The sequence below is a fragment of the Dermacentor andersoni genome, chromosome 4, assembly GCF_023375885.2.
Source record: "Dermacentor andersoni chromosome 4, qqDerAnde1_hic_scaffold, whole genome shotgun sequence".
NCBI classification, from domain to species: Eukaryota; Metazoa; Arthropoda; class Arachnida; order Ixodida; family Ixodidae; genus Dermacentor; species Dermacentor andersoni.
This window is the reverse complement of record NC_092817.1, coordinates 199,072,289-199,087,549: the sequence shown is the minus strand read 5'-3', so window position 1 is coordinate 199,087,549 and position 15,261 is coordinate 199,072,289. Positions and strand designations below refer to the sequence as shown.

General features: G+C 47.1%; 14 non-coding genes and 1 pseudogene across 14 annotated transcripts; all 15 read left to right on the top strand.

Moving 5' to 3' along the window:
- The first annotated feature begins 4,036 nt into the window (after positions 1-4,036).
- On the top strand, positions 4,037-4,155 carry LOC140217844 (5S ribosomal RNA; annotated as a pseudogene).
- Positions 4,156-4,661: 506 nt separating this feature from the next.
- On the top strand, positions 4,662-4,780 carry LOC140217622 (5S ribosomal RNA). The gene has a single exon (XR_011894200.1). It is a non-coding gene; the product is annotated as a 5S ribosomal RNA (ribosomal RNA).
- Positions 4,781-5,286: 506 nt separating this feature from the next.
- Positions 5,287-5,405, top strand: LOC140217621 (5S ribosomal RNA). The gene has a single exon (XR_011894199.1). It is a non-coding gene; the product is annotated as a 5S ribosomal RNA (ribosomal RNA).
- Positions 5,406-5,911: 506 nt separating this feature from the next.
- On the top strand, positions 5,912-6,030 carry LOC140217620 (5S ribosomal RNA). Its single transcript, XR_011894198.1, has one exon. It is a non-coding gene; the product is annotated as a 5S ribosomal RNA (ribosomal RNA).
- Positions 6,031-6,540: 510 nt separating this feature from the next.
- LOC140217619 (5S ribosomal RNA) lies at positions 6,541-6,659 on the top strand. The gene has a single exon (XR_011894197.1). It is a non-coding gene; the product is annotated as a 5S ribosomal RNA (ribosomal RNA).
- Positions 6,660-7,164: 505 nt separating this feature from the next.
- On the top strand, positions 7,165-7,283 carry LOC140217618 (5S ribosomal RNA). The gene has a single exon (XR_011894196.1). It is a non-coding gene; the product is annotated as a 5S ribosomal RNA (ribosomal RNA).
- A 506-nt stretch (positions 7,284-7,789) lies between these two features.
- On the top strand, positions 7,790-7,908 carry LOC140217617 (5S ribosomal RNA). The gene has a single exon (XR_011894195.1). It is a non-coding gene; the product is annotated as a 5S ribosomal RNA (ribosomal RNA).
- A 511-nt stretch (positions 7,909-8,419) lies between these two features.
- On the top strand, positions 8,420-8,538 carry LOC140217616 (5S ribosomal RNA). Its single transcript, XR_011894194.1, has one exon. It is a non-coding gene; the product is annotated as a 5S ribosomal RNA (ribosomal RNA).
- A 508-nt stretch (positions 8,539-9,046) lies between these two features.
- LOC140217615 (5S ribosomal RNA) lies at positions 9,047-9,165 on the top strand. The gene has a single exon (XR_011894193.1). It is a non-coding gene; the product is annotated as a 5S ribosomal RNA (ribosomal RNA).
- Positions 9,166-9,670: 505 nt separating this feature from the next.
- LOC140217614 (5S ribosomal RNA) lies at positions 9,671-9,789 on the top strand. The gene has a single exon (XR_011894192.1). It is a non-coding gene; the product is annotated as a 5S ribosomal RNA (ribosomal RNA).
- A 510-nt stretch (positions 9,790-10,299) lies between these two features.
- On the top strand, positions 10,300-10,418 carry LOC140217613 (5S ribosomal RNA). Its single transcript, XR_011894191.1, has one exon. It is a non-coding gene; the product is annotated as a 5S ribosomal RNA (ribosomal RNA).
- A 508-nt stretch (positions 10,419-10,926) lies between these two features.
- On the top strand, positions 10,927-11,045 carry LOC140217612 (5S ribosomal RNA). The gene has a single exon (XR_011894190.1). It is a non-coding gene; the product is annotated as a 5S ribosomal RNA (ribosomal RNA).
- Positions 11,046-11,551: 506 nt separating this feature from the next.
- On the top strand, positions 11,552-11,670 carry LOC140217738 (5S ribosomal RNA). Its single transcript, XR_011894325.1, has one exon. It is a non-coding gene; the product is annotated as a 5S ribosomal RNA (ribosomal RNA).
- Positions 11,671-14,418: 2,748 nt separating this feature from the next.
- Positions 14,419-14,537, top strand: LOC140217611 (5S ribosomal RNA). The gene has a single exon (XR_011894189.1). It is a non-coding gene; the product is annotated as a 5S ribosomal RNA (ribosomal RNA).
- A 505-nt stretch (positions 14,538-15,042) lies between these two features.
- Positions 15,043-15,161, top strand: LOC140217610 (5S ribosomal RNA). The gene has a single exon (XR_011894188.1). It is a non-coding gene; the product is annotated as a 5S ribosomal RNA (ribosomal RNA).
- Positions 15,162-15,261: the final 100 nt, after the last annotated feature.

Here is a 15,261-nt window from a genome sequence, read left to right as displayed (position 1 = left end):
AAAGAATAAAAGAGAAATTAGACGCTGTTCTCCTTGAGGATGTAAAAAATGTTGTAGAAGCTTGGGAGATGTTCAAAACCGAAGCGAAAACAATTGCTTTAGAGAGAGCATGCGTGTTGCGGCAGAAACAAAAGCAAGAAGAAAAGCAACTACAATGCACGTTAGCATACTTGTTGAACATGGAAAGCGCGGGGCTGGTATATTTGCACATGATATTAAAAAACTTAAAGTGAAACTTGAAGTGATTGATGAAGAGAGATATCGTGGCGCGGTTTTAAGAGCACGCGCTGAACGTGTATGGCTGGGTGAAACGCCCACCAAGCGAGCTTTAAGTGAAGAGAAGAGGTACGCTATGACCAAGGAAGTAAAAGAAATCGTTTATCAAGGGCAGCTTACAAATGACGGGGAAATGATAGAACGTGCTTTCGTTGACTACTATAGCACGCTGCTAAGCAAGAGGACAAGCGAGATCTTTCTTGCGGTGTGAAAGACACGTTCTAATGTTTGGCGACTTCAATTGTGTATGCCGGCCGATAGATCGATCGAAAAAGCAACTTAGCCAAGATAAAAGTGCCGCACTTCTGCATGAAATTTTGTGTGATGTTGATCTAGAGGATGTTGGGAGTGTTCTTGGTTCTTACAGTCATGTGCAATATACGCATTTTCAAGGAGACAGCCACTCAAGGTTAGACCGCATCTATGTTCCTGTTCACTTAGTTCCGCTACTTTCTGAATATGGTGTAGAATGTATCAGTTTCAGTGATCATTGTTTGGTAACGGTTACGATAGGTATGAAAAAGAAAGAACAGAAATTTAATTGGCACCTATGGAAACTTAACGACAACCTTATGCAAGATGAAGTATTTCTTAAAAGAATAAAAGAGAAATTAGACGCTGTTCTCCTTGAGGATGTAAAAAATGTTGTAGAAGCTTGGGAGATGTTCAAAACCGAAGCGAAAACAATTGCTTTAGAGAGAGCATGCGTGTTGCGGCAGAAACAAAAGCAAGAAGAAAAGCAACTACAATGCACGTTAGCATACTTGTTGAACATGGAAAGCGCGGGGCTGGTATATTTGCACATGATATTAAAGAACTTAAAGTGAAACTTGAAGTGATTGATGAAGAGAGATATCGTGGCGCGGTTTTAAGAGCACGCGCTGAACGTGTATGGCTGGGTGAAACGCCCACCAAGCGAGCTTTAAGTGAAGAGAAGAGGTACGCTATGACCAAGGAAGTAAAAGAAATCGTTTATCAAGGGCAGCTTACAAATGACGGGGAAATGATAGAACGTGCTTTCGTTGACTACTATAGCACGCTGCTAAGCAAGAGGACAAGCGAGATCTTTCTTGCGGTGTGAAAGACACGTTCTAATGTTTGGCGACTTCAATTGTGTATGCCGGCCGATAGATCGATCGAAAAAGCAACTTAGCCAAGATAAAAGTGCCGCACTTCTGCATGAAATTTTGTGTGATGTTGATCTAGAGGATGTTGGGAGTGTTCTTGGTTCTTACAGTCATGTGCAATATACGCATTTTCAAGGAGACAGCCACTCAAGGTTAGACCGCATCTATGTTCCTGTTCACTTAGTTCCGCTACTTTCTGAATATGGTGTAGAATGTATCAGTTTCAGTGATCATTGTTTGGTAACGGTTACGATAGGTATGAAAAAGAAAGAACAGAAATTTAATTGGCACCTATGGAAACTTAACGACAACCTTATGCAAGATGAAGTATTTCTTAAAAGAATAAAAGAGAAATTAGACGCTGTTCTCCTTGAGGATGTAAAAAATGTTGTAGAAGCTGTTGTAGATCTGCGTTTAAGAGTGAATATTTACCTCTTATGCCGAAAATTGATGGTGAACTTAAGGATGCCCTCGAGAGGCCGATTTCTGTAGCAGAAATTGAAAAGGCTATAGATGACCTTAGTGTAAGGAAATCGCCTGGACCGGACGGACTTGGGGCAGCAATATATAAAATTTTCAAGGTTGAAATGGCTGAGGCTCTGCACCGCGTCATAACCAAGTGTTACGAACAAAAATGGACGCCTCCTTCTTTCCGACAGACACACGTAGTACTGATACCTAAATCAACAGACCACATTAAACTTCAATCCGTAGAGGCCTACCGGCCAATAAGCTTAGCAAATATTGATTATAAAGTATTTATGAAGGTGCTCGCCCATCGCCTTCAAAGTGTAGTCAAATCCCTAGTAGGTACACATCAGACATGCGGTATAAAAGGCAGGACTATATTCACAAATATACATATAGCACGAAGCATACTTGAATGTTGCGATACGATGGGAGATCATGTAGCTATGCTACAACTAGATTTGGCCAAAGCTTTTGACAGGGTGTCCCACGAAATCCTGTTTATGCTTCTTGATTATGTTAATGTCGGATCAGTCATTTTGGACGGGGTAAAAATGATGTATGATGGTTGTACCACAAACTTAATTATTAACAACAAACTGAGCAGGCGGATTGCAGTAATGTCTAGCATAAAGCAAGGCTGTCCGACCTCGGCCTTGCTCTTTGCACTTTATTTAGAACCTTTCTGTTTAAAGTTACTACATAGCCATAATATTCGCGGGTACACATTCTTTGGTAGAGAAATAAAAGTTTTAGCTTATGCCGACGACATAGCAGTGTTCTGTCGCGATAAACAGAGCATTGCAGAAGCTGTGAGAGAAGCCCAAGCTTTTTGCAATGCTTCCGGTAGTGCCATAAGTTGGTCAAAATGTTTAGGGCTTTGGCACGGGAATTGGCCAGATGCACCAGAAGTGTTTTGCAAAATGCAGTGGAGTGTATTACCCGGCACTTATCTTGGGGTTCCGCTCAGTGCCTACCGTGAGCCAATCGAATACTGGACGAGCGAGAGAGACGGAATGAAAGAGCAAACTAACAAATGGGGAGGCCACAACTTTTCGATGTTTGCTAGGGCCAAAGTATGTAATATCTTTTTAGTAGCTAAAGTGTTCTACGTCCTGCAGGTGCTATGCATGAGCCGATCTTCAATTCAAAAAATACACAGAGTGTTTGCAGAGTTTATTTGGGGTTCGGTGTGGGAACGCACGAGCAGAAGTAATTTGTTTCACACATTGCGCAATGGGGGACTTGGTTTAACGCATTTGTTTTTCAAGCAACTTGTATCGAGATTTGTTTTCTTCCGCGACCAAAGCGATGGGTTTCTGCGGACGGTAATCCAAGTGAGATTGCGCGATGCTTTGCCCGATTTTGTTGTATCGTCGCACGCAATCAAACCGATGGCACTAAAGGGCTACCTGCGTGAAGTTTCCATGGCGATACGTCTTCTAAACGCTCGTTTTTCGAAAGACTACTTGTTTGCAGTCTCACGAAAACAATTGTATAAGGATCTTGCTGAAGTGTTTGTACCTACACCAGTGTATCGTTCTATGTATTACTTAGGGCCTGAACGAGATGTTTTCAAGCGAGTCAATAATATGCCTGTACGAGCTAATACAAAATCATTCTTTTTCAAACTGCATACCGGCACACTGCCTGTTAAGCCATGGCTAAGAAGCAAGGGCTTGTTTGTCCCATGGTCAGACAACTGTCTTATATGTAACAAGGAAGAAACTGTCGAACATATTTTTCTTGACTGCCACGATGCCCGCTTTCTTTGGGACATCCTGCAAAGAACATTAAAAAAGGAGCTTCCTATCACTGCGTTCGGAATAAGGTTTTTGCCATGTGCTGAACCTGACGGTGTGCCGGTGGACATGTTGATGCTATTGTGTATGCAAAGTGTGTGGCGAACTCGTATGGCTGTACGCAATGCTGATGTTGATGCAAGGTCAGCAATGTATTATTTTACTGAGAACGTTAATTATACAAGCGAAGTGTTGAAACTGCTGAGTGATCCGCCAAATTGGCTTTCAGTGTTGGACAGTTTGGCTTCGATGAAGCCATTTTAACATGACACGTCAGTCTTAGTATCGACTAGACGTTTTAACATTCGGTTTTATTTGACAATATTTGTATGTACTTGCCGAGCCGGTAATAAAGAAAAAAAAAAAATCGGCCATACCATGCTGAATACGCCGGTTCTCGTCCGATCCCCGAAGCTAAGCAGCATTGGGCTCGGTCAGTACTTGGGAGGGAGACCACCTGGGAACACCGAGTGCTGATGGCACCCTTCTTTTTGCATTTTTTTATTGCGTGCTTCTGTGACTTATTTTTTTTTTTTACACTCACGTGTGGGTTGTTTTATTTACTGTTACATTCAACTGGCGCAGCCTACTGGTAGAGCCAACGTCGAAGTGCAAAAACAATATGCAAGCCGCCAGGCGATTGTACGCGCAGTGACGGTGGTAACCGGTATAAGTAATGGTGCAAAATTTAGTCGCACAAACTGCTAACCGTTTACCTATTACACCCGTATCCAGCTCAGTGACAATCAATAACTTGGCGCATTGCTAGCGCCAAACGTGGGCTGCAGCGGACGCAAATCGTTGCTCTCGTCCTCGTGTTTTATTGCCAGCTCGACTCGGCAGCGACTAACCATAACAAACGGAGCAATCCACGTACACGACGTGTGCCTGTACTATCAACGGAAAGACAGTGCCGCGTACGTGCTGTAGCAATACGTTGCGAATGCACATAGCACGATACAGGTGCAGTCGTAAACATAGCATCCCTGCCATCGGCCATACCATGCTGAATACGCCGGTTCTCGTCCGATCCCCGAAGCTAAGCAGCATTGGGCTCGGTCAGTACTTGGGAGGGAGACCACCTGGGAACACCGAGTGCTGATGGCACCCTTCTTTTTGCATTTTTTTATTGCGTGCTTCTGTGACTTATTTTTTTTTTTTACACTCACGTGTGGGTTGTTTTATTTACTGTTACATTCAACTGGCGCAGCCTACTGGTAGAGCCAACGTCGAAGTGCAAAAACAATATGCAAGCCGCCAGGCGATTGTACGCGCAGTGACGGTGGTAACCGGTATAAGTAATGGTGCAAAATTTAGTCGCACAAACTGCTAACCGTTTACCTATTACACCCGTATCCAGCTCAGTGACAATCAATAACTTGGCGCATTGCTAGCGCCAAACGTGGGCTGCAGCGGACGCAAATCGTTGCTCTCGTCCTCTTGTTTTATTGCCAGCTCGACTCGGCAGCGACTAACCATAACAAACGGAGCAATCCACGTACACGACGTGTGCCTGTACTATCAACGGAAAGACAGTGCCGCGTACGTGCTGTAGCAATACGTTGCGAATGCACATAGCACGATACAGGTGCAGTCGTAAACATAGCGTCCCTGCCATCGGCCATACCATGCTGAATACGCCGGTTCTCGTCCGATCCCCGAAGCTAAGCAGCATTGGGCTCGGTCAGTACTTGGGAGGGAGACCACCTGGGAACACCGAGTGCTGATGGCACCCTTCTTTTTGCATTTTTTTATTGCGTGCTTCTGTGACTTATTTTTTTTTTTTACACTCACGTGTGGGTTGTTTTATTTACTGTTACATTCAACTGGCGCAGCCTACTGGTAGAGCCAACGTCGAAGTGCAAAAACAATATGCAAGCCGCTAGGCGATTATACGCGCAGTGACGGTGGTAACCGGTATAAGTAATGGTGCAAAATTTAGTCGCACAAACTGCTAACCGTTTACCTATTACACCCGTATCCAGCTCAGTGACAATCAATAACTTGGCGCATTGCTAGCGCCAAACGTGGGCTGCAGCGGACGCAAATCGTTGCTCTCGTCCTCGTGTTTTATTGCCAGCTCGACTCGGCAGCAACTAACCATAACAAACGGAGCAATCCACGTACACGACGTGTGCCTGTACTATCAACGGAAAGACAGTGCCGCGTACGTGCTGTAGCAATACGTTGCGAATGCACATAGCACGATACAGGTGCAGTCGTAAACATAGCATCCCTGCCATCGGCCATACCATGCTGAATACGCCGGTTCTCGTCCGATCCCCGAAGCTAAGCAGCATTGGGCTCGGTCAGTACTTGGGAGGGAGACCACCTGGGAACACCGAGTGCTGATGGCACCCTTCTTTTTGCATTTTTTTATTGCGTGCTTCTGTGACTTATTTTTGTTTTTTTTTTACACTCACGTGTGGGTTGTTTTATTTACTGTTACATTCAACTGGCGCAGCCTACTGGTAGAGCCAACGTCGAAGTGCAAAAACAATATGCAAGCCGCCAGGCGATTGTACGCGCAGTGACGGTGGTAACCGGTATAAGTAATGGTGCAAAATTTAGTCGCACAAACTGCTAACCGTTTACCTATTACACCCGTATCCAGCTCAGTGACAATCAATAACTTGGCGCATTGCTAGCGCCAAACGTGGGCTGCAGCGGACGCAAATCGTTGCTCTCGTCCTCTTGTTTTATTGCCAGCTCGACTCGGCAGCGACTAACCATAACAAACGGAGCAATCCACGTACACGACGTGTGCCTGTACTATCAACGGAAAGACAGTGCCGCGTACGTGCTGTAGCAATACGTTGCGAATGCACATAGCACGATACAGGTGCAGTCGTAAACATAGCGTCCCTGCCATCGGCCATACCATGCTGAATACGCCGGTTCTCGTCCGATCCCCGAAGCTAAGCAGCATTGGGCTCGGTCAGTACTTGGGAGGGAGACCACCTGGGAACACCGAGTGCTGATGGCACCCTTCTTTTTGCATTTTTTTATTGCGTGCTTCTGTGACTTATTTTTTTTTTTACACTCACGTGTGGGTTGTTTTATTTACTGTTACATTCAACTGGCGCAGCCTACTGGTAGAGCCAACGTCGAAGTGCAAAAACAATATGCAAGCCGCTAGGCGATTGTACGCGCAGTGACGGTGGTAACCGGTATAAGTAATGGTGCAAAATTTAGTCGCACAAACTGCTAACCGTTTACCTATTACACCCGTATCCAGCTCAGTGACAATCAATAACTTGGCGCATTGCTAGCGCCAAACGTGGGCTGCAGCGGACGCAAATCGTTGCTCTCGTCCTCGTGTTTTATTGCCAGCTCGACTCGGCAGCAACTAACCATAACAAACGGAGCAATCCACGTACACGACGTGTGCCTGTACTATCAACGGAAAGACAGTGCCGCGTACGTGCTGTAGCAATACGTTGCGAATGCACATAGCACGATACAGGTGCAGTCGTAAACATAGCGTCCCTGCCATCGGCCATACCATGCTGAATACGCCGGTTCTCGTCCGATCCCCGAAGCTAAGCAGCATTGGGCTCGGTCAGTACTTGGGAGGGAGACCACCTGGGAACACCGAGTGCTGATGGCACCCTTATTTTTGCATTTTTTTATTGCGTGCTTCTGTGACTTATTTTTTTTTTTTACACTCACGTGTGGGTTGTTTTATTTACTGTTACATTCAACTGGCGCAGCCTACTGGTAGAGCCAACGTCGAAGTGCAAAAACAATATGCAAGCCGCTAGGCGATTGTACGCGCAGTGACGGTGGTAACCGGTATAAGTAATGGTGCAAAATTTAGTCGCACAAACTGCTAACCGTTTACCTATTACACCCGTATCCAGCTCAGTGACAATCAATAACTTGGCGCATTGCTAGCGCCAAACGTGGGCTGCAGCGGACGCAAATCGTTGCTCTCGTCCTCGTGTTTTATTGCCAGCTCGACTCGGCAGCAACTAACCATAACAAACGGAGCAATCCACGTACACGACGTGTGCCTGTACTATCAACGGAAAGACAGTGCCGCGTACGTGCTGTAGCAATACGTTGCGAATGCACATAGCACGATACAGGTGCAGTCGTAAACATAGCATCCCTGCCATCGGCCATACCATGCTGAATACGCCGGTTCTCGTCCGATCCCCGAAGCTAAGCAGCATTGGGCTCGGTCAGTACTTGGGAGGGAGACCACCTGGGAACACCGAGTGCTGATGGCACCCTTCTTTTTGCATTTTTTTATTGCGTGCTTCTGTGACTTATTTTTGTTTTTTTTTTTACACTCACGTGTGGGTTGTTTTATTTACTGTTACATTCAACTGGCGCAGCCTACTGGTAGAGCCAACGTCGAAGTGCAAAAACAATATGCAAGCCGCCAGGCGATTGTACGCGCAGTGACGGTGGTAACCGGTATAAGTAACGGTGCGAAATTTAGTCGCACAAACTGCTAACCGTTTACCTATTACACCCGTATCCAGCTCAGTGACAATCAATAACTTGCCGCATTGCTAGCGCCAAACGTGGGCTGCAGCGGACGCAAATCGTTGCTCTCGTCCTCGTGTTTTATTGCCAGCTCGACTCGGCAGCAACTAACCATAACAAACGGAGCAATCCACGTACACGACGTGTGCCTGTACTATCAACGGAAAGACAGTGCCGCGTACGTGCTGTAGCAATACGTTGCGAAGGCACATAGCACGATACAGGTGCAGTCGTAAACATAGCATCCCTGCCATCGGCCATACCATGCTGAATACGCCGGTTCTCGTCCGATCCCCGAAGCTAAGCAGCATTGGGCTCGGTCAGTACTTGGGAGGGAGACCACCTGGGAACACCGAGTGCTGATGGCACCCTTCTTTTTGCATTTTTTTATTGCGTGCTTCTGTGACTTATTTTTTTTTTTTTTACACTCACGTGTGGGTTGTTTTATTTACTGTTACATTCAACTGGCGCAGCCTACTGGTAGAGCCAACGTCGAAGTGCAAATACAATATGCAAGCCGCCAGGCGATTGTACGCGCAGTGACGGTGGTAACCGGTATAAGTAATGGTGCAAAATTTAGTCGCACAAACTGCTAACCGTTTACCTATTACACCCGTATCCAGCTCAGTGACAATCAATAACTTGCCGCATTGCTAGCGCCAAACGTGGGCTGCAGCGGACGCAAATCGTTGCTCTCGTCCTCTTGTTTTATTGCCAGCTCGACTCGGCAGCGACTAACCATAACAAACGGAGCAATCCACGTACACGACGTGTGCCTGTACTATCAACGGAAAGACAGTGCCGCGTACGTGCTGTAGCAATACGTTGCGAATGCACATAGCACGATACAGGTGCAGTCGTAAACATAGTATCCCTGCCATCGGCCATACCATGCTGAATACGCCGGTTCTCGTCCGATCCCCGAAGCTAAGCAGCATTGGGCTCGGTCAGTACTTGGGAGGGAGACCACCTGGGAACACCGAGTGCTGATGGCACCCTTCTTTTTGCATTTTTTTATTGCGTGCTTCTGTGACTTATTTTTTTTTTTACACTCACGTGTGGGTTGTTTTATTTACTGTTACATTCAACTGGCGCAGCCTACTGGTAGAGCCAACGTCGAAGTGCAAAAACAATATGCAAGCCGCTAGGCGATTGTACGCGCTGTGACGGTGGTAACCGGTATAAGTAACGGTGCAAAATTTAGTCGCACAAACTGCTAACCGTTTACCTATTACACCCGTATCCAGCTCAGTGACAATCAATAACTTGGCGCATTGCTAGCGCCAAACGTGGGCTGCAGCGGACGCAAATCGTTGCTCTCGTCCTCGTGTTTTATTGCCAGCTCGACTCGGCAGCAACTAACCATAACAAACGGAGCAATCCACGTACACGACGTGTGCCTGTACTATCAACGGAAAGACAGTGCCGCGTACGTGCTGTAGCAATACGTTGCGAATGCACATAGCACGATACAGGTGCAGTCGTAAACATAGCATCCCTGCCATCGGCCATACCATGCTGAATACGCCGGTTCTCGTCCGATCCCCGAAGCTAAGCAGCATTGGGCTCGGTCAGTACTTGGGAGGGAGACCACCTGGGAACACCGAGTGCTGATGGCACCCTTCTTTTTGCATTTTTTTATTGCGTGCTTCTGTGACTTATTTTTGTTTTTTTTTTACACTCACGTGTGGGTTGTTTTATTTACTGTTACATTCAACTGGCGCAGCCTACTGGTAGAGCCAACGTCGAAGTGCAAAAACAATATGCAAGCCGCCAGGCGATTGTACGCGCAGTGACGGTGGTAACCGGTATAAGTAACGGTGCAAAATTTAGTCGCACAAACTGCTAACCGTTTACCTATTACACCCGTATCCAGCTCAGTGACAATCAATAACTTGCCGCATTGCTAGCGCCAAACGTGGGCTGCAGCGGACGCAAATCGTTGCTCTCGTCCTCGTGTTTTATTGCCAGCTCGACTCGGCAGCAACTAACCATAACAAACGGAGCAATCCACGTACACGACGTGTGCCTGTACTATCAACGGAAAGACAGTGCCGCGTACGTGCTGTAGCAATACGTTGCGAATGCACATAGCACGATACAGGTGCAGTCGTAAACATAGCATCCCTGCCATCGGCCATACCATGCTGAATACGCCGGTTCTCGTCCGATCCCCGAAGCTAAGCAGCATTGGGCTCGGTCAGTACTTGGGAGGGAGACCACCTGGGAACACCGAGTGCTGATGGCACCCTTCTTTTTGCATTTTTTTATTGCGTGCTTCTGTGACTTATTTTTTTTTTTTTTACACTCACGTGTGGGTTGTTTTATTTACTGTTACATTCAACTGGCGCAGCCTACTGGTAGAGCCAACGTCGAAGTGCAAATACAATATGCAAGCCGCCAGGCGATTGTACGCGCAGTGACGGTGGTAACCGGTATAAGTAATGGTGCAAAATTTAGTCGCACAAACTGCTAACCGTTTACCTATTACACCCGTATCCAGCTCAGTGACAATCAATAACTTGCCGCATTGCTAGCGCCAAACGTGGGCTGCAGCGGACGCAAATCGTTGCTCTCGTCCTCTTGTTTTATTGCCAGCTCGACTCGGCAGCGACTAACCATAACAAACGGAGCAATCCACGTACACGACGTGTGCCTGTACTATCAACGGAAAGACAGTGCCGCGTACGTGCTGTAGCAATACGTTGCGAATGCACATAGCACGATACAGGTGCAGTCGTAAACATAGTATCCCTGCCATCGGCCATACCATGCTGAATACGCCGGTTCTCGTCCGATCCCCGAAGCTAAGCAGCATTGGGCTCGGTCAGTACTTGGGAGGGAGACCACCTGGGAACACCGAGTGCTGATGGCACCCTTCTTTTTGCATTTTTTTATTGCGTGCTTCTGTGACTTATTTTTTTTTTTTACACTCACGTGTGGGTTGTTTTATTTACTGTTACATTCAACTGGCGCAGCCTACTGGTAGAGCCAACGTCGAAGTGCAAAAACAATATGCAAGCCGCTAGGCGATTGTACGCGCTGTGACGGTGGTAACCGGTATAAGTAACGGTGCAAAATTTAGTCGCACAAACTGCTAACCGTTTACCTATTACACCCGTATCCAGCTCAGTGACAATCAATAACTTGGCGCATTGCTAGCGCCAAACGTGGGCTGCAGCGGACGCAAATCGTTGCTCTCGTCCTCGTGTTTTATTGCCAGCTCGACTCGGCAGCAACTAACCATAACAAACGGAGCAATCCACGTACACGACGTGTGCCTGTACTATCAACGGAAAGACAGTGCCGCGTACGTGCTGTAGCAATACGTTGCGAATGCACATAGCACGATACAGGTGCAGTCGTAAACATAGCATCCCTGCCATCGGCCATACCATGCTGAATACGCCGGTTCTCGTCCGATCCCCGAAGCTAAGCAGCTTTGGGCTCGGTCAGTACTTGGGAGGGAGACCGCCTGGGAACACCGAGTGCTGATGGCACCCTTCTTTTTGCATTTTTTTATTGCGTGCTTCTGTGACTTATTTTTTTTTTTACACTCACGTGTGGGTTGTTTTATTTACTGTTACATTCAACTGGCGCAGCCTACTGGTAGAGCCAACGTCGAAGTGCAAAAACAATATGCAAGCCGCTAGGCGATTGTACGCGCTGTGACGGTGGTAACCGGTATAAGTAACGGTGCAAAATTTAGTCGCACAAACTGCTAACCGTTTACCTATTACACCCGTATCCAGCTCAGTGACAATCAATAACTTGGCGCATTGCTAGCGCCAAACGTGGGCTGCAGCGGACGCAAATCGTTGCTCTCGTCCTCGTGTTTTATTGCCAGCTCGACTCGGCAGCAACTAACCATAACAAACGGAGCAATCCACGTACACGACGTGTGCCTGTACTATCAACGGAAAGACAGTGCCGCGTACGTGCTGTAGCAATACGTTGCGAATGCACATAGCACGATACAGGTGCAGTCGTAAACATAGCATCCCTGCCATCGGCCATACCATGCTGAATAGACCTCAGACTCTGCCCAGGCGGCGCTGCGAAAAAACCCGTCACCAGCGCCCCCATCGGAGCCTTGGCGCGAACTGAGTAGTGCAAGGAGAGCTGTCCGCAAGCGAAGGTGCATAGACCACAATGGACCCTTCTCTTTCGTTTGTGTTGAGGCACGGTTTCCTAAAAATCAAGGACCTGGAAAGCTCCTTCCGCCCATCCACGCTTCGGAAAGGAAGCTCAGCAGGGCGAAGTACGTGTACAATATAAAATAAAGTCTCAAGTGTTATTTCGACGTGCTGCAACTCGCAAGTACAGAGAGTATCAGGTTTATCTATAGGCATATTAGCATAAAAATCTAAGCATTTCAAATTGGTTCAATTGAATATGTCCTGAATACAAGACTTATTATGTATCTCCTATATTTTTATGTATTTTATCGTAATGTTTTGTCTCGTAATTATTAACAGAGAGTAAATCCTTTCATAGCCTTTTCCAGGGCAGCAAACAGAAAACGTTTTCCAAGGCAGCAAATAGCGTGCGATCATAACGAAAGCAAGCTTCCTACAGTGCCTACGCGCTGCATCTTTCTTTCTCGCAGGAGCTACAGCATCGCTCAGTGCCTTAATTTGAACTTTTTGCAGACGCTTCGAGCAGCAAGCGCGCACACATAAATATAAATAAACGCTACATTTTTTTCTTTACACACGCGCGTTATTTCGCAATTACTCATCCAGTGCTCCTACAGCAACATTATTGCTCACGTTTGAAAAACGCAGTCGAGCAGGCTCAGCACATTGCGAAGCGTGCTTGTATCGGCACAGGACATACAAAATACCGAAAGTAGAAATGAGCTCGCGATACAACGATGCTCCAGAACAGGATTTTGAATTCATAAACGAACCAAAATGTTTGGTTAAGCTGACCTGCCAAATCTCTCCGTCCCACTTGTTGAGTCAAGCGGAGGCGGACGTCTGTTAAAAGGCGCAGATATCGATGGCACTTAAGCAGGATGGTTCGCAACGTTGTTTTCTGTTACCAACGAAGTGGCGGCTGCAGATTCTTGAGTTTTCGCTTGGTTACCACGGTCCTCCGTCAGGGCTACGCAACACAATTACAGAAGAACAAAATTGTCGCACTTTCTCATGCGAGCCGATATGTTGTGGGGAATGCAAGTAATCCGATTACCCAACAGGTTGAACGGCCCGTATCCAGCGCTCTCGCCTTTCCCCTTCCTGCGATCGCGGTGGCAATCGGTAAAACTGAACGTTGTTATTCCGTCCTTCACGTTCATGGCAATTTACAACACAACAGTAGCGTCGATTGCGGCGTTTCTTCGTAGCGCGCGGAGCTATCGCGGTTGCCGTCATCAGTCTGATGAGTGAGCGAGCAAGCGCTTTATGGCAGTTCGGCGGCGCGTCCGACTAGAGTAGAAATTCATAGCTCTCTGTCTGGTTGTCAAATGCGCAAAACACTCGCCATATGGACCAAAATCTAGTTAAATCGTTGTTTCGCAGTCGCTAGCGGCATAGGCAACTTAGCAAGGGAGTCGGGCTTCGCACTACTCAATTACTCTCTCTTCGCATCGGCAGGTGGAGCTACGTGTCTTGCAAAACTCCAGAGTCTGACGTCCATACGCCGGTTCTCGTCCGATCCCCGAAGCTAAGCAGCATTGGGCTCGGTCAGTACTTGGGAGGGAGACCACCTGGGAACACCGAGTGCTGATGGCACCCTTCTTTTTGCATTTTTTTATTGCGTGCTTCTGTGACTTATTTTTGTTTTTTTTTTACACTCACGTGTGGGTTGTTTTATTTACTGTTACATTCAACTGGCGCAGCCTACTGGTAGAGCCAACGTCGAAGTGCAAATACAATATGCAAGCCGCCAGGCGATTGTACGCGCAGTGACGGTGGTAACCGGTATAAGTAATGGTGCAAAATTTAGTCGCACAAACTGCTAACCGTTTACCTATTACACCCGTATCCAGCTCAGTGACAATCAATAACTTGCCGCATTGCTAGCGCCAAACGTGGGCTGCAGCGGACGCAAATCGTTGCTCTCGTCCTCTTGTTTTATTGCCAGCTCGACTCGGCAGCGACTAACCATAACAAACGGAGCAATCCACGTACACGACGTGTGCCTGTACTATCAACGGAAAGACAGTGCCGCGTACGTGCTGTAGCAATACGTTGCGAATGCACATAGCACGATACAGGTGCAGTCGTAAACATAGTATCCCTGCCATCGGCCATACCATGCTGAATACGCCGGTTCTCGTCCGATCCCCGAAGCTAAGCAGCATTGGGCTCGGTCAGTACTTGGGAGGGAGACCACCTGGGAACACCGAGTGCTGATGGCACCCTTCTTTTTGCATTTTTTTATTGCGTGCTTCTGTGACTTATTTTTTTTTTTACACTCACGTGTGGGTTGTTTTATTTACTGTTACATTCAACTGGCGCAGCCTACTGGTAGAGCCAACGTCGAAGTGCAAAAACAATATGCAAGCCGCTAGGCGATTGTACGCGCTGTGACGGTGGTAACCGGTATAAGTAACGGTGCAAAATTTAGTCGCACAAACTGCTAACCGTTTACCTATTACACCCGTATCCAGCTCAGTGACAATCAATAACTTGGCGCATTGCTAGCGCCAAACGTGGGCTGCAGCGGACGCAAATCGTTGCTCTCGTCCTCGTGTTTTATTGCCAGCTCGACTCGGCAGCAACTAACCATAACAAACGGAGCAATCCACGTACACGACGTGTGCCTGTACTATCAACGGAAAGACAGTGCCGCGTACGTGCTGTAGCAATACGTTGCGAATGCACATAGCACGATACAGGTGCAGTCGTAAACATAGCATCCCTGCCATCGGCCATACCATGCTGAATACGCCGGTTCTCGTCCGATCCCCGAAGCTAAGCAGCATTGGGCTCGGTCAGTACTTGGGAGGGAGACCACCTGGGAACACCGAGTGCTGATGGCACCCTTCTTTTTGCATTTTTTTATTGCGTGCTTCTGTGACTTATTTTTTTTTTTACACTCACGTGTGGGTTGTTTTATTTACTGTTACATTCAACTGGCGC